The sequence below is a fragment of the Muntiacus reevesi genome, chromosome 6, assembly GCF_963930625.1.
Source record: "Muntiacus reevesi chromosome 6, mMunRee1.1, whole genome shotgun sequence".
Classification (NCBI taxonomy): domain Eukaryota; kingdom Metazoa; phylum Chordata; class Mammalia; order Artiodactyla; family Cervidae; genus Muntiacus; species Muntiacus reevesi.
Genome location: NC_089254.1, coordinates 106,185,991 through 106,204,071, shown reverse-complemented (window position 1 = coordinate 106,204,071; position 18,081 = coordinate 106,185,991). Strand labels below are relative to the sequence as shown.

The 18,081-nt window shown below is 47.1% G+C and overlaps 2 non-coding genes across 2 annotated transcripts; both read left to right on the top strand.

Moving 5' to 3' along the window:
* Positions 1 to 7,242: 7,242 nt before the first annotated feature.
* On the top strand, positions 7,243 to 7,314 carry TRNAC-GCA (transfer RNA cysteine (anticodon GCA)). The gene has a single exon. It is a non-coding gene; the product is annotated as a tRNA-Cys (tRNA).
* Positions 7,315 to 13,417: 6,103 nt separating this feature from the next.
* On the top strand, positions 13,418 to 13,489 carry TRNAC-GCA (transfer RNA cysteine (anticodon GCA)). Its single transcript has one exon. It is a non-coding gene; the product is annotated as a tRNA-Cys (tRNA).
* Positions 13,490 to 18,081: the final 4,592 nt, after the last annotated feature.

Sequence of the window (18,081 nt, the reverse complement as noted above, 5' to 3'; positions counted from 1 at the left end):
GGGCAGGCTTCAGGTCATCCCTGTGCTGGCTCCAGCATCTGGTCCTCACGTCTGGCCCAAGCGAGGCTCTCTACTGTTAAATTAACCAGGGAATAAAACACAGGTGAAAATGTGCAGGAAAGAAAACGTAAAAATGCTCAAGTAAAACCCAGAACTTCTGTCCAGTTGGGATGCAGATGATTTCCTCATTCAAGCTAATCCAAGCCTGTAAAAGATGCCACAGAACATTTATCCTTCCCTCTGATATCTCAGCCCAAATATCAGGTAGAGTCCCCAGGTCACGGCCCGATCCTCTTAACCACAGTCGCAGGGTGGTTTAGGGTGATGACAGAAATCCCTCTGGGCTGCCCTGCCTCTCCAAGGAAGGCCACCCAGAGATCCGATAAGGAGTCCAAGGGCAGGCAGGCAGCAAAGCCAGACTGCAGGGGCATTCAGGGAGGCCTCCCCCTTTCCGGGGCTGGCTGAGCTGTTAAATTGGCACTCCTGTGTTTGCACAGGACAGCAGCAATTCCAGAGGCAACAGGTAACACACACACAGATATCGGGACCCCTATCTAGAGTCCTCTCCCAATCCCAGGCCCCCAGCCCCTTGAAGGCTTCCCTGGGGACCCTCAGAGCCCGCCCGGGCTCCCGGAGGGACAGCCGCGCCTATCCTCAGCCTTCCTCTCCGGCCTCCCAGTTCCATCGATTCCCTCAAAAATCTGGGTCCCAAGTCAGCCCCTGTGAAATGGGAACAGACGGCGTCTGTCTCCCCAGGGCTCTGTGAGCGTCGCCGCAGGATGATGGAGCCAGGCCTTAATTTTGTAAAAAAAAAAAAAAAAAAAAAAAAAAAACTATATATGTTTAAGTTAAAGATTGGATTTTTATAGCTTTATATAGTTATGTTCTAAATAAATGTGTATTATTTTGTAAATTTAATTTATAGGGACCTGCATTTTTCAGATTCCTCGGTCGACCCGACCCCTCCCCGCTCACCAGCCAGCCCGAACCGCCCTGAGCGCGCGCGGGCCACCGCCAGGCCCTGGGCCTCGCTGGGGCGCGGGCGCCACGTGGGACGGCGGCCGGCGCGTGCTGCCCCCTGCCGGCCGGAGCCCGGAGCCCGGAGGCCGCCGCGCCGCACCTGGCCGCCCGCGGCCGCTCTAGGAACGCGGGGGCCTCTCGGTGGTGGCGCGGGGCCGCCGTCGCGCGCCCAGGAAGGGGCTGTGCCCGGAGCCCGGGGTCCGCTGCGCGGGAGCTTCTCGTAGGCGCGCCCGGCCTCCCCTACCGAGCTGGCGGTCCGGCGCCGTCTTGGCGCGCCCGGGGACCAGCCCTCTGGGGCCGAAGCCCCTCTGGTTTTCTTGTGTTCCTGCCCCCACACGCTCCGGCCGGCCCCCGAGCGTCGCGGGGCGCGTTCTTTATGCAGATCCGGGTGCTGGGAGCCCGCGGGTGCGGAGGGGAGGCCTCGGCTCTGGGAGCGGAGCGCCGAGACGTGCCGCACCCCGAGGGCTCCAAGCCTCTCCGAGCAGAAGAGCGGAAAGGAAATCCCCGCCAGCCCGGGGGAACGAAGGAGGAAGGGGTGGCCCCCTCAATGGACCCGGGAATTATAGAGACCGGACCCTGTCCCGCGCTGCGCTCCGTTTCGCCCACTTTTCTCCGACTCGAGTCGGTTAAGCTAGTGGCAGATGTATTTACACCACGCGGAGGCGGACCTTGAGAAGCTGACGATGGGCCCCGACTGGTTATTTGTTTGCCTCTTGATATATTTTCCAATATGTGTAGTTATTTCCAAGAGTTAGATTGCCCTGTCAAAGGGTATTGGCCTTTTTGTTTTTTTTAAGGCTTTTGATGTTTGTTACCAAACAGTTCTCCAGGAGGGACACCGGCTCAGCTTCTTATGCGATGGAGGGAAGGTTAGGTAGGGTAGCGGCTAGCCGAGCTGGGAAACTGGGAAGGTGGTCCCTTGTGGGGCAGGATGGGGGTTGAGAATCACCCCGCATTTAAGGACCACATGTGGTTCCCTGTGAGCGATGATCAGCTCAGGCAGTGTCTTGGCGACCGAGCCCTGGGTCATACTGAGGGGCTGACATCTCAGTGGATGTCAGTGCTTCTGGAACACTGGGCAGCCAGAGGGGGCCTTTAAAAGTGCAGGTACTCTTTTGCTCTGCGAGTGAAATCCAAAATTCCATCAGGACCCTGCCTGCCTCTCCAGCCCTAGGTTGGGAATCGTATTAGTTCCCTAGGGCTGTGTAACAAAGTACCAGAAACTGAGTGGCTTCACACGACAGGAATTTTTTGGGTAAAAAAGTCCCAAATCAAGGTCAGCTGACAGGAGGGTTGGTTCTTCCTGGAGGCTCTGAGGGAGGCTGTTCCATGCCTCAGTCCTTCTTTCACTGCGGGCAACCCACCGGGTCCCTGGCCTGTGGACACATCACTCCTGCGTCTGTCCTCACCTGGCGTTCTCCTTGTGTGTCTCTAGTTCTGTGTCTCTTCATATAAGGACAGTCGTCATGTTAGATAAAGGACTCACCCTGATCCTGTAGGACTTCATCCTACTTAACTATCTGCAAGGACCCTACTTCCAAGGAGTGCCACATCCCAGGTTCCTGAAAGGACAAGGGTTTGAGGGGACGCTGCCCGACCCACAAGAGGCCGTCCCCACTCTAGCACCCTGCCTTCTCTCCTTTCTCCTGGCTCAGCCGCCACCGCCCCCCCCCCCCCCGCCGCCCCCCGTCACCCGTCCTCCTGGACCACCGATGTCCACCTCACGTCCCCTCCTGCAGGGTGTTCTGGAGATGTCACTGACTCGGAGAAGCTCTCTCGAGCCGCACAGACGAGGGTCGCCCTGTTGTGTTTTTCAGGCTCCCGGCACTCATCACACGGACATCTGAGGAAGTGCGTGAGTCACAGCGTGTCGCTCTCCCATGGGCCTGCTCCTCCTGAAAGTCGCTCCGGTGACAGCAGGAACCAGGCCGCCTGGATGAACACTAACAAACCAAAATGCATGGCCATAGGCGCTTATTGACTGAGCTGGGGAGCCTGTCTCAATCGGACAGGCTGGAGGGGACAGGCCCTGTGTCAGGCCCACTGAAGAGCCCGTCAGGAAGGTCTCCGAGGCAGTGGCCCCTGGACCCGAGGGAGACAGACCTGCGTTCAGTGCAGGCTCCACTCCTACCCTGTCATGACGTATAAGACCATAAGAGGCTGCCCCTACCCCACCTCAGTGTCCTCTGCTCGTATCTCTGTCTTGTCCCGTTATACTGTTCACATTCCTCCATCCATCCTGCCAAGCCATCTCCCTCCTTAGGGCCTTGGTGGTCTCTACCCACAGCCTGGAGTGCTCTGCATCCAAATTTCTACACCCTGCCTCCTTACCATTCAGACTTCAGCTCCAGTTCCTGATGACTCCGGCTTACCACCGCCCCACTCCGTCATCTTCCATCACATCCACCTGCTTTATTTTCCTACAATATTTTCAGTATCTGAAATGATTTTGTTCATTTGTTTGTTTTCCTATTTGTCATTCTAACCTCTCGGGATACAAGCTCCATGAAGTCAAGGACCTTGTTTGCCTGTTCACTGCTCTACCTTCAGTGCCAGACTAGAACCTGGAACACCATGGGTGCTTCCCAAGGGTTTGTTGAATGACTAAATGACAGTTAACCCCTCCAGTATCTGTTTTTCCATCTACAAAATGGGTATAATCTGAGCTACTTCATAGGAAATAATAATTGTACCTACCTCAAAGAGTGGATTAGAAGAGGTATGTGCAGTACTTCCAAGGTAGTAAACACTCAACATATCGGAGCCTTTATCAATATTTTAGATTGACATCCAGCCTAACATGGAGGGGGACCAGAGGGCAGATGTGGTGGTAACTGTTTCAGATCCCCAGAGGTGATTACAGAGGATGATTCAACCCTCCTGTTCTTTCAGTTACCCAACCTTTACTACAAAAGGATGGAAGAAGTATGGTATTGTAACAGCCCGGAACTTGGACCAAGAGGTCTTGAAATTGAGTGTCTTGGAAATTTTCTGAGACTGTGTCCTCATCTGCAAAATGGAAATAATTATTCCTTATCAAAGCTTAAATGGGTTATATGTAAATTATAATGCATATTTCCCAAATTAGTATCCAGATTTTTGTCTTAAAGCAATTATTGATTAATTATATCATAGCAAATGGTATTGCTTGCAATTACTAGAAGGAAATATGCTTAAATTTTTTTTTTTCTGATTTTGAAAGTAATACATTATATTGCAGAAAATTTGGAGGATATAGAAAGTATGAAGACGAAAGTTTTAAAATCAGCCATAACCCCCCCTGCCTTTTAGTCCTCACCTTTATGCCATGGAATGAACAATGCAAATTTAAATGCATCAGCAAGAGGAACAGTGATGCCAGCAGGTCCATGGACTTGGGCATCCCAGCACGTAGGTTTGCTTCCAGAAAAGCCATGGAAAGTAGCTGCCTGATGGAGGCTCGGGAATGACTAGGCGGAGGAGAAGGCCAGGAGGAGGGACTGGTCTTTTGAGGCTGTAGTCTGAGGAGGGCATTTGAGTATAAAGAGGCCCTGATTTGGATTCAGAAATATTATATCCATGTCCTTAAAAGAAAAAAAATTTTTTTTTACATTTCTAGGTAGTTTATGAAAATAAAACATTACTGAAAATATTTTTACATTTGAGATAATGCTGTCATTTAACACAGAATACCCTGGCTTTAAAAAATATCACTGACCTTGTCATTCACTCAACTGAGCTGTTCCCTTCTTCCCTGCACTGGGGTTTTTTTAAACCTCCCTTGGAAATTCTAATGATGCTTCCCAGGTGGCCAGTGGTCAAGAATCCGACTGCCAATGCAGGAGATGCAAGAGTTGCAGGTTCAACACCTGGGTCAGGAAGATCCCCTTGCATAGGAAATGGCAACTTACTCCAGTGTTCTTGCCTGGAAAATTCCATGAACATAAGAGCCTGACAGACTACAGTCCATGGCACAGAAACGAGTTGTACATGACCGAGTGCCTGAACACACACACACACACACACACACACACACACACACACACATACACACACACACAGATTCTAATATGGTCAGGACTGAGAAACATGACAACGTGTAATTTGTGTGTTATTGTGAGCTGTATGAAATTTAAATAGCTTGTGGGATCTTAGTTCCTCAACTAGGGAGTGAACCGGTGCCCCCTGCAGTGTGAAGTCCTGACCACTGGGCTGCCAGGGAAGTCCCACTAGTTTTTGATCATGGAGATATAGCATATCTCACTTAACTACCTCTTTAGTATTGGGCATGTCAGTTTCTATTATATTTGCTTAAAAATTTTAAATAACACTTAAGGAGTCTTATATATCCTTGAGCCAACGTTTATTCATATTTCAGGTTTTTCTAAGGATGGATTCCAACAAAGGAAATTACTACCAAGTCAAAGGGAATTAATCGTTTTAACTAATTTTTGGTTTGACACTGCCCTTCCCAAGAAAGGTTGTATACCAATTTACAGTCCCAATTTACACTACTAATATGATAATGTTGTTTTAATTTTTTCCTCATTTGATAGGTGGAAAATGTTATATTTTAATTTGCATTTCTTTGGTCTGAGCTCTACCCTGATTCACTGAGCTTGAGCACAACCTCAGTTCCCTAAAGGAAGTCCAGGTGGCACAGTGGTAAAGAGCCTGCAGGAAACTTGCAGGACATTTCCAGGAGTCACAGGTTCAATCCCTTGGTCAGGAAGATCCCTTGGAGTAGGAGTTGGCAATCTGCTCTAGTATTATTGCCTGGAAAACTTCCATGGACAGAGGAGCCTGGCAGGCAGCAGTCCATGGGGTCACAAAGAGTCACACACAACTGAGCATGCACACATCAATGCATTGATGGCCTAAGTGGGCCTTTACATATTAAGGATTTTTTAAAGGATATTTATTTGCAATAGTTTGCCTGTGATAAGTTACAGAAATATTTTTCCAATTTGCCATTAATCTCCCAGTTTTGTTCATATTCCTAAATTCTTCATGTTTATGTAGCCACAGCTACTGATATTTTCTGTCATAATTTCTTCCACACCTTCCCTGCTGTTCAGACATTAGTTAGGTATTCATTTATATTCTCTTCTCCTGTATGTTTGGTTTTGTTATACACAATGCTTTAATCCTCTTGGGCTGTGTTTTGATGTACAGAAAGAAGGTGCCACCTTTAATTATTTTTCCCAAATAGCTAATTAAACTCTCCCAGTTTGATTTATGTAAATAACCTTTCCTTTCCCGTCTGAATTCATGACTGCTCTAACTCTGGGCTGTGAAGCACGGGGTTAAGTGTGTGGGCTCCAGCGCCAGGCGGCCTGAGTTTGCATCTAGCTTACTAATCACGTCTCCTTGGACAGCTTACTGCACATCCCGGCATGTCGGGTTCCTCCGCTCTGCCGGGGGTGTACCGATCACAGCCCTGCGTCAAAGGGTTGTTTTGACCGTCATCACTGCTCAGGCACATGTGACGATCTTTCATCATGTTTGTAATGTTTTCCCGGGTCCGGGTGTCAGGTGTTCTGTCATTCCGCTCTTTTAGATGTTCTAATAATTACAATAGAAAAGTCCTCCAGTGTCTCTCCTGTTATGTTCACAATTTTTAGCTCCTGTCGCCTATTTCATTTTTGGAAATAAATGATCTGCCTTGTATTTATTAGGCCTGGTCTTCCGATTACATCTCAAGGGAATTTGGGGAAAAGGCACTGCTTGATTGGGTTGGAGGAAGGTGGACTAGCCGAGGTCTGGCGGTTAGGAGAGCCCCTGAGGGGCTTGGAGGGCGATGGGAAGAGGAAAGATAGGCAGCAAAGAAGAGGAGACGGAGGATGAGGCCGAAGGGCAAAGGGCAGATAGAGCAGGACTAACGAGGCGGGCCGGGCTCGGACCCGAGCTTTGAGGTTTGAGAAGGTTCCGGGCATCCTGCGGTTTCTCCTGGTAAGCCTAAAGCTCCTCAACCTCTGCACTTCCGGGTGAGAGGGCCTCAAACTCTGCACTTCCGGGTGAGAGGGCCTCAACCGCTGCACTTCCGGGTGTGGGCTGAAGACTGTGACCAAATCAATCGTCACACCTACCTGAAGAGGAAGACTGGTTGGATTTCAGAGCACAAGGACCAGTCTGGAATGACCATGGGTGTTGGAGCCCATGGTGGGGGCTGCAGAGGTTGGCAGGGTCCAGATGTAGCTAGAGCAGCATAAAGGTGTGAGTTGAGGCTACTATATAGCAGCAGGGGGTATAGCTCAGGGGTAGAGCATTTGACTGCAGATCAAGAGGTCCCCGGTTCAAATCCGGGTGCCCCCTTCTGGTGTTCCATTTTGGAATTTTCAGGCTCTAGCAAGCCTGATGTCACCGTCGACCTTCCTTGGGTCCTTGTAACTCTCCCTGTAGTTCAAGCAACTCCTCCACCCTGAAAACAACACCCCCGACTCTTTCCCATCAGAAGAGAGATTCCTTCCTGTCTTTGCATTGTCCTTTCATCCCTACAGGAGACCTGAAAGATCAGGATTTGGGGATGACAGGCAAACCAATCCGTTCAGCCCACCAGCCAAGCCGGTTTTGCCAAGGCCAAGGTCTATACCAGCGCTCCCTCCAGAAACAGAATGTAAGCTACATATCTGAATTTACATTTACTAGAAGCCACCTTAAATATTTAAAGTAAAAAAGATGGGTGAAGGGGATCAAAAGGTACAGATTTAGATAAATAAGTCCTGGGGTGTGATGTACAGCCTGGTGACTGTAGTCACTATATTAACAATATTTTATTGTATATTTGAAAGTTGCTAAGAGAGTAGATCTTGAAAGTTCTCATCACAAGGAGGGAAATTAACTATGTGAGGTGATTGATGTTAACTAGCCTTATTGTGGTGATCATTTGTCAGTATATACATGTATCAAATGTTGTACACCTTTGACATGACATTGTCAATTACATCTCATTAAAACTGGGGGAAATGTTTTCATAAAAATAAAGTAAAACAACACCAGCAAAACTAATTTCCTTTTGTGGAGGGGACATGCTCTGCAACTTGTGAGATCTTCATTCCCCAACCAGGGAGCAAACCTTTGCACTCTGAGAGTGCGGAGTCCTAATCACTGGGCCACCAAGGAATGCCCCAGACCTCCACATTTTAAAATGCAGTATATCCAAAACATTATCATTTCAGCATATGACCAACATAAAAATTTATAAATGAGCTAAATCTTTGAAATCTGGCTGCAATGTCCTCTTATGGCACCTGCTCATCTGGACCAGCCACCTGTGGACTGGGGACAGCTCTGCAGCACAGGAAACCTCACTGGCTTCTTGCAGTTTTCAAGGAAATGGGGAGCCGGGTGCTGATCAGGGACCCAGGAGGCTCCTCTTGCTCCCCAGGGTGTGATGGATGGAAAGAGCCCCAGGGAGGAGCCATTGCCCCACCTTCCTCATCATCACGAGGGATGTTAGCCAGGAGCAGGGAGGGCTGCTCCCCGCAGGACAGATGTAAGACTGGGGTCCAAGGCAGCTCTGGGGAGACAGAGGAGACCCACAGATTTCCAAGTCCCTGGACAGCCTCTTTCAAATGTCTTTTTTCTGCAGACCAAGTATGTTTAATGAAAATACTTCTGATTCAGGTGCTGGAGTAACTGGTAAGTTCAGAGCAAAGTAGGCTAATTGAAAAGAATTCTCAGAGACTTCCCTGGTAGTCCTATGGTTAAGATGCTGTGCTCCCAGTGTGTGAGTCACAGGTTCAGTCCTTGGTTGGGGAGGTATAACCAGGCATGCTACATAGTGTATAGTCAAAACACAAAAGAAGAAATTTTTAAATACTAAGAAGCACTTTTAAAAGTACCCAGTTGCAGTTTTCTTATATTGCAATATATACATATTTTAGCCACAAAATTTTCACAGTTCTTGTCTTTTTGCTTCCCTTCAAAGTACATTTCTTTAATTTTTTAAATTAATGGCCACATCATGTGGCATGTGGGATCTTATTTCCCAAACCAGGGATTGAAACTTTGTCCCCTGCATTGGAAGCACAGAGAGTCTTAACCACTGAATAGCCAGACAAGTCCCTCAAAGTACATTTCTTCCACAAAAATATTTGTAATACAAAGCTCTTGAAATGAGTATGATTCTCCAGAATATTTCACCAAATTTAGATGTTGTAAAGTTCCAAGCTTTGAAAATTTCATTCTCTTCAGGTACAGAATGTAAATTTATTCAATTGAAATGAAGAACTTCAGCCAAAGATTCTTTTGAGACTTTGCAAGCACAATTTTAGAAATTGAGAATTAAATCTTGTACACCATGTGAACGTTCGTTGTTTAATGTGTTCAGTTTCTCTCTTGCTTTTGCAAGAATACATTTCAATGTCTTTCTGTTTGCAAATTTTATTTTCATTTATTGCAACTCTCTAAAGGCTTCAAAAGCTGAAGTTTTGGGGCACACCGTTTGTTGAAAACTTTGATTAAAGACTTCCAACAGGTTTGTGTAACTGTAATGTGTTAGTTGCCTAGTCGTGTCTGACTCTTTGGGACCCCATGGACTGTAGCCCACCAGGTTCCTCTGTCCATGGGATTCTCCAGATATGAATACTAGAATGGGTAGCCATTCCCTTCTCCAGGGGATCTTCCTGACCCAGGGATCAAACCTGGATCTCCTGCATCACAGGCAGATTCTTTACCATCTGAGCCACCAGTGAAGGTTTGTGCAAAACACAACAATTCTGGGTGCATATATTTGCAAAAAAAAAAAAAAGTTTAATACCAATACCATTGCGGGACACTGGGTTAATTCAGAAAGTAGTTCTTCAAAGGCTCAGGGATTTCTAAATTCTTAGTGCTATTGGGGACAGATGTGTCTAAGATACTGATTGTATAGGATACCTACAATACAAGTCTGTTCAGTAGCTGTTTGTACTTTCTCACACACACTGCTGGGTTTCTCAGGTGGCCGTAATGGTAAAGAACCCACTTGCTGTGCAGGAGACATAAGAGATTCAGGTTTAAGTTTGATCCCTGGGTTGGGCAGATCCCTTGGAGAAGGAAATGGCAACCTACTCCAGTATCTTTGCCTGGAGAATCCCATGGACAGAGGAGCCTATTGGGCTACAGTTCATGGGGTCGCTAAGAGTCAGACACCACTGAAGTGACTCAGCACACACACCCACATGCAGCCATCATGAAATCTTTTCTTGTATTAAATCAGCCGTGTCACAAAGACAATTTAGTTTTTTTTAAAAACTTAAAAAAACAGTTCAGCTTTTATATGAATTGGTAGACTATCACAGCCCATTTAGATCCACCTGTGAATTATGTGTGCACCACCATGCCCACAACATTTCTGCTTCATTTGCTTAGAACTTACTGACAGCATCCCTGCTAAGAACATTGTTTACATTAAAATCTTGGGCTTCAAAACTTGCATTTTTGTATTATTATAGCAAAAACAAAGTTCTATCTTCTATTGAATTCACTCCCCCCGTTTTTTTTGTTTTTTCCCGACGGGCCAGGGATTGAACCTGGGCCCCCAGCATTGGTGGGGAGCAGAGTCTTAACCACTGGACCACCAAGGAAGTCCTCCTAAACTCTTAAGTGGAGTTTGTAACAGCCTTCACAATGTCAGGTGTTTCACCGTGGACAAAATGAACTTCCGAAGCTTCACTGTGATTCCATGAACTGGATGCTGGGACAACAGACCCAAAAGCAGGACTGTCCCCAGGGACAGACTTAAGCAGCCCCATCTAACAAGACTGATGTAGTTCTTCAGCTTACCAGCTCCTGCTCCCTGGGATGCGGGTGCTCCTCAGAAGGGCTCCTCTTGCTGGCTGATGGAGAGGTTGGAAGCGGGGTGGGATTCATGAAAGAGAGGGAGGCTTGACAAGATTCTGGAGCAGAAGTCAAAACCTCTGGGGCCTGGTCCTGACACTGTGGGCAGCCTGAACATACCCGGGCGTGAAAGGGACAACAGGCTAGTGCTTCTCGGTGGTTCGAGTTTCCCTACGATTCTTTCAAAGTTTCTATTCATGTTTTAATAACAGTCTTAACTCTCTCGATATAGGCACACGGTGGCTGGTTTGCAGGGCCATTTTATAATCAGAGCCCAGTGTGATGCACACACTCAAGTTTCTGATCATGTCGTCAGTATGCGCTAAGTCGCTCAGTCGTGTCCGACTCTTTGTGGCCCCATGGACTGTAGCCCCCAGGCCCCTCTGGCCATGGGATTCTCCAGCCAAGAACACCAGAGAGGGCTGCCGCGCCCAGTACCGTGCTGTGCTGTGTCACTGATGGATGACCGAAGATCAGAGGCCGACTTTGAAAGCAGCTGTGTGCCCCTTCCCTCTTTGCCCATTTCTGTCCCCTTCTAACTTTTTTTTTTTTTTAAGAATTATTTATTTTTTTGCCCACAGCATGCAGAATCTTGGTTCATGACCAGGAATTGAACCTGTGTCCCCTGAAATGGGCGCATGATTCTTAGCCACTGGACCACCAGGGAAGTCCCTGACTGCTTAACCTTGAAAGAACCTCCTCGTCGGAATGAGATCACTAGGCAGTTGAACCTCGTTCTTGACTTGTGTTCTCCATGCCTTGCCTAACCTGTCGATTCTTTTCCTAGATTAAAAGAAGAATTAAAAGACGACTAGTCCTCCACCCCCATGACTCCCTTAGCAATCCTGCAGGCAGATCAGACGGGCAGGATAACACCTGGAGAGAAAGTTAAACACGACGGAGAAGGACACGCAACCCAACCTCCTGCCTCCATGATTCACTGAGCTTCTTCCCGCTTTTTTCCCCTTTACAAACTGTCAGGGCTGAGCAGACAGTTCGGAGCTGGTCTCCAGACATGAGTCCACCTTCTCATGAATCCACCAGACTGCCAGCTTTTCTGATTAAAACATACTTCCTTTCTACTTGCCTCTCTATAATTGACTTTTGAGCAGTGAGCAGCCAACCCTGAGTTTGGTAACAGCTTTTAGCCTATGAGAAATGAGCCTCGAGAGTCAGAGGGCGTGTTAATAGAGGCAGTTAGCAGAGGAGCTGGGGGACCCCTGGGTCTCTAGTCATGAGCAGCTTCACAAGCACATTGCAAAGAGCCTCTTCTAGCAAAATGATTTCATCTGCTATTCAAATTGCTGTTAACTGGAGTGTTAACTGGGTTTGTGGTTTTGTTTGTATTGATCTTCTAAAATTGTTTTGTCTTAAAAGTGTATAAAACTGTGAGTGTGAAGCATTTATATCTAGTTGTGTGTACACATGTATGTACAGATATAAGCAGTACAATAAACGAAAATTAAGCTAACCCTGGGGTACTAAGAGAAAATGTTCCCTTTCAAAGGTGTACATGCAACAAGAAACCAGTAAAATGGTTATGTGGTGGCTGGAAGACTGGAATGGAATGGAGTCTTGATTCTTCTCTGGATGCTATTTTGTACATTTTATTTTTTATTCATTATTATTATTATTTGGCTGTGTGGCATGCGGGATCTTAGTTCCCCATCCAGGGATCAAACCCATGCCCTCTGTAGTGGAAACATGGAGTCTTACCCACTGGGCTGCCAGGGAATCTCCTATTTCATACATTTTCAATTCTGTGCCATGTGAAAGTGTTACTTGTAAAGAAGGTAATTCATTCAGAAATTTAGGAAACTTCAGTTCAAGCAGTCTGACTTCCAGAAGCCCCTGGTGGGTTGTTTCAAGGCACTGGTTAGGTCTGTTCCCTAAAACTCTGTTATAAAACGGGGAGTGTTTGCTGGGTTCACAGGGCAGGGAGGAGGCTCAGCCCCGAAGCACCAAGGCCCTGAAATTCACCCTCCAGGGCAGCTGAGCTGAGGCAGGATACAGTGGTGGTCCTTAAACTCTTAACTCTGTTACTTAGAAAAAGTGAAAGACATGCTCAGTTGTGTCCAACTGTTTGCAATCCCGTGGACTATACAGTCCCTCGGATTCTCCAGGCCAGAATACGGGAGTGGGTAGCCTTTCCCTTCTCCAGGGGATCTTCCCCACCCAGGGATCGAACCCAGGGCTCCCACACTGCAGGCAGATTCTTTACCAGCTGAGCTTAAGCTTTGTGACTTGGGGCGTGTGTACGTAGTTGCTGCTTTCATGTCCCAGTCTGTGACCCTGTGGACTGTAGCCCGCCGGGCTTCTCTGTCCATGGGATTCTCCAGACAAGCTGCTTCAGTTCTTTGTGTCATTGTTACCTATAAAGAAGGTGGTGGTGGAGACAGCACTCACTACCACAATAATTTTTAAAATTATGTACGGTAAAAAAATAAAAAATTATATACAATGTATGAAAATTTAGAAGAGTTTATCTAGCACATTATAAATACTCGGTAAACATCAGGTCTTAAAATTATTATAGCTGTCACAGGTGTTTCACCAAAGTGAGAAGTTCTGGGGAGAGAGGTTTAGTTTTCCAGGAGGGGGTATAGCTCAGGGGCAGAGCATTTGACTGCAGATCAAGAGGTCCCTGGTTCAAATCCGGGTGCCCCCTATAATTATCCCAAATTTCCCTTTGCTGGGCCTTGTTGTAGCAGCAAGGCTGAGGAAGCTTTCCTTCATTATTCCCTGGAATTATTCACCCCGGAACCCCCACCCTTCATCCTTACTTGGTACTATATTCCCCATAGCACTGGGGGCTGGTTTGAGTCCTAGAAAGAGAAATGTTCCCAGGTAAGCAATGCCTTGATTTACACAAAATTAAATTAGATGAGAAAAGCAAGATGCAACAGCACAGGATTGTTATGCTATCATTTGTGTTTATAAACGCAGCCAAGGAGAGAGTGCACTCCTTACTGACATGTGCAGACTATCTGGAAGAGAACATAAAAAACTTAACACAGGTTCCCCAAGGATGCTTGTAGAGAGTCTTGTTAGATGAGAGGGAATATTTTCACTGCCTACTTTTTTTCTTCATTTTAATCTTTAAATGTATTCTTAAGATTTTTTTTTTTCAGTTTCACATTCTCAGCAAAATTGAGAAGAATGTACAGAGATTTCCCACATATCCCCTGCCCCTACATATGGATAACCTCTCGCATTATCAACATCCCCCACCAGAACAGGACATTTGTTACAGTGGATGAACACAGTGACACATAGTCCCCAAGCCCACCATTTACATCAGGGTTCACTCTTGGTGGTGTACTTTCTGTGGGTTTGGAAAGACGTATCCATCATTATGGGCTTCCCAGGTGGCACAGTGGTAAAGAATCCGCCTGCCAATGCAGGAGTTTCAAGAGATTCGGGTTTGATCCCTGGGTTGGGAAGAGCTCCTGGAGAAGGAAATGGCAACCTACTCCAGTGTTCTTGCCTGGAGAATTCCATGGACAGACGAGCCTGGGGGCTACAGTCCATGGGGTCGCAGAGTCAGACAGGACTGAGCCCTCTGAGAACACACACACATGCATCATTACACTATAACACAGTGTTCTGCTCATCTTTTTACTGTCTCCATAGTTTTGCCTTTTCCTGAATGTTGTACAGTATTACTGTGCCTTTCAGATGGGCTTCCTTTACTTAGTAATATGCATGAAAGTTCCCTCCAGGTCTTTCCTTGGCTTGAGAACTCATTTCTTATTTAGTGTTGAAGGCTATTCCATTGTCCTATGTACCACAATTCATATATCCATTCAATAAGGACTTTTTAACTACTGAAGGACTTTTGGTTGCTTCCAGTTGCATGCGTTTTCCTATCTTTTGAACATAGTAGCATATGAATTCTGTGAGTTCATATCTTTTTAAGATGCAATTTAATATTTTAAAATAATCAAATTATATGAGATCTCACCCAGTAAGATTGGTGAGGAATCCAGCATGGGTAGTTTGAACATCCTCCCCCTTCCTGATGCTTTTTGCCAGAATCCAGAGTCTGTGCAGAGGTCCACTCAGAGCCCAGGTGTGCTCGTTTTGAGTCAAGCAGTACCTCCAGGGCCACACTCCTTCAGGGCCGAGCCCAGGACCTTTGCCAGGGCCCTTCCTGGTTCTGCAGGAATTCTTCCTAAAGACTCTGTGTGCTGTTAGAAGTCAGCCTCCTCCAATGGTCCCTTCCCGTCTTGGGAGGCTCCAACCAGCGGTTCTCCAGTGAGTCCCACCTCCCTGCACTGTGCATCAAGCTTTTGAACCTTTCTACCTTGCACACAAATCACTCTCCACAACTGGCCTTGATTTCTATTTAAAGTCTTCTCTTTGGGATTTCCCCAGTGGTCTAGTGGTTAAGATTCTACCCTTTCAATGCAGGGGCAGGGGGTTCAACCCCTGGTGGGGAGAGTAAGATCCCATATGTGGCATGGCTTAAAAATATTTAAGAAAAAAAATTTTTTTGGTAAAAGGATTTAAAGGCTTTCCCAGGGCAGCCCACCCAGTCTGGCAATTTCATTTGGTCTGCTCACACACGAAGACACATACACATAGGTCCACACTCACAACAATACAAGGAAATGTTCAAAGACTACTGGAGCCCTCTCTGTCAGATCTGGACATGGCTAAGGAGTCAATTCAGTATTCTGAAAACTCATAAATTAAAGGGAAAAATCAAGCATTTGTTCTACCTCTTCTATATGAACTATATTTCAACAGAACTAATGAGTTAATTTTTTAAAAAAGCCTTCTTTACAAAAGAATTTAAGCTAACAAAGGTAGAGGGTTTGAATAGAACCATTCACAACTCCCAGGGAGGTGATGGTCATAAGCCAGTATCCCCAAAGCCTGCCAAAATGATGAGATGAATGTTTGATGGGGGAATTTAAAATGAGGTTAACAACACCTCAACACACCAGGTAATCTCTTTCTTTTTTTAAAGAGTTTTTGGGGTTGTGGGGCATGGGCGGGTTATTCCCCTAAGATTCCCCTCGGGATCTTAGTTCCCCTTGAACAAGTCACTGTGGTTTCTGGCTCCTGAGCAGCCTCAGTGGTATCACCAGCAGCACAGGTGAGGTGACAGATGGGTGACACTGGGGGAACTTCAGCGCCGCTGCTGTAGGCCAGGTGGGCCCTGTCCTCAAGGGTTCCCCCCAAGGCTCATCTCACCCAGAGATTGGGGGGAAATGCTTACCTCCAACTTCTAGAATGCCCCACTTTTCTTTATATTCAGGATGATGATACCCCTAAAACTTGAAGATAATATCACCCCTGGAAAGGCAAAGTAGAGTCAGCAGGCAGTGGTGGGACTGGCCGTCAGCAGGGCTGCCCCCAGAGGTCTGTCTATGAGAAAGGGGCCCAGAGTAACTTTTACAGGCTGGGTTTGTCACGAACAGTGACCTTTGTCTTGATCAGCGGGTATCACAACCTGACGGCCCAACGCAGTGGGTGATGAGCTGTTATCGCCCAAATATCCTAGAAGAAAATCAAGCAGTAAGGAGTCGGCTGATATTTTACCTAGCACTGCCAGGCAGATGCCCAATTCAGTCTGTGTTTTAGAGAGAATCCTTTCAATATGGTCACCAGCTTTAGTTCTGGAGTTAGACTATCTGGGTTACTGAATTCCTCTAAACTTTTATTTCTTTACCTGTAAATCAGGGATAATAATTACAGGAAGTCCCCTGCATATGAACGAGTGAGTTCTGTTCTGAGAGCACGTTTGCAAGTCCAATTTGTTCATAAGTCCAATAAATCTAGCCTAGGTACCCAACTAACACAATTGGCTATGTAGTACTGTACTCTAATAGGTTTATAATACTTTTCACATAAGTAATACATAACAAACAAACCCACAAAAACACCATTTTTAATCTTATAGTACAATTCTTTGAAAAGTACAGAAGTCCAGGACAATAGCTGGCATATGGGGGCTGGCATTGAGTGAACAGGCAAGAAGAGTGACTGGAGCAGGGAGAAGAGGCGGGAGATGGTGGAGCTGAAGGATCGTCTGCAGCAGGAGACGGAGGGCGAGCTGCAGCGTCACCCACAGCTGATGTGATTGGACAGGACAGTGCAGGTTCACATCTTTGAAAGCTTGCAACGTGAAGGTCCTCAAGTAGAGGACTTACTGTATACCTATGTCATGCGGTTGGCTTGAAGGCAAAAGGTGATGACTCATGGAAAACGTTTACTATCATGTCCTCCTAGGAAGACCCAGGGCCATCTGGGTCTTATAAGAATCATCTTGGAAGAATGGAGAGTAACGGGGTCATGGAGGGGAGATGGAGAGCTCAGTTAGGAAGCTGGGTCTTAACAGAGCTCCTAAGCCAGGTTTCTTGTCTTTGAAGGCTGCTCTCTCCACCCCACCCCCACCCGCACCCCGTCCCGCCCCGACCCAACTGGGTAAATCTTATGTCTTTAACAACACAGGGAAGGGATGACCGTGTGGAAGGCAAGTTGTCAGTGCTCAGTTTTCAAATGCCAACAGTGTGGGTGCTGGGGGATTAGGGGAAAAAAGATCGGCACCCACTCTGTGCCTGCGGAAGCTGGGGGAGGTTGCCTGGGTGTGGCCGGGAGAGCCAGGGAACCCGGGAGGAGACGCGGCGAGGACCATGGTGGGATCAGAAGGTCACAGCGTGGTCCAGACGACGTGCAGGACCAGATCCCACCCACCCCCAGCACTGTGGTACTGGGAAAGCCCTTTCATAACTTAGGTGTGATGCGGGATGGGGCGGGTGATGCTTGGAGGAGTCCTGAGATTGACTCATTAAATTTCTGCCGCTGGGTAGAATGGGGCACAAAATCGAGATCGAGTTGTTTTTGCAGAAAAACAGTTTCTCCACCCCTCAATCCGTGGATTATGATATATCAACAATGAGCAGATCACAGAGCTGAGACACTAGGTGGGGGAGAGGGAGGCCCGTGGTCGAGGCGGATGGCAGGATGCAGGGATCCAGGAAAGATGCCTGCGCACACATTGACGTTCGCAGTTTAGTGACGGAGCATTCTGGCCTCTAAAGAAGGAACGGTACTTTGGAACAGGAATAATGCATAATCATTTTCCGTGGCCCGAGAAACCCTCAAGAGCATTCAATTCCCTTTTGCTCTGATTGCAGCCTCAGGAAGCAACCCTCAGATAGCTAATTTGGTTTCCGGGGTAACCTCCAGGGCATTCTGGCTTATTGTGCATCGAGCCTTTAAAGCCTGATTAGGGAGGTCGTGTGAGCC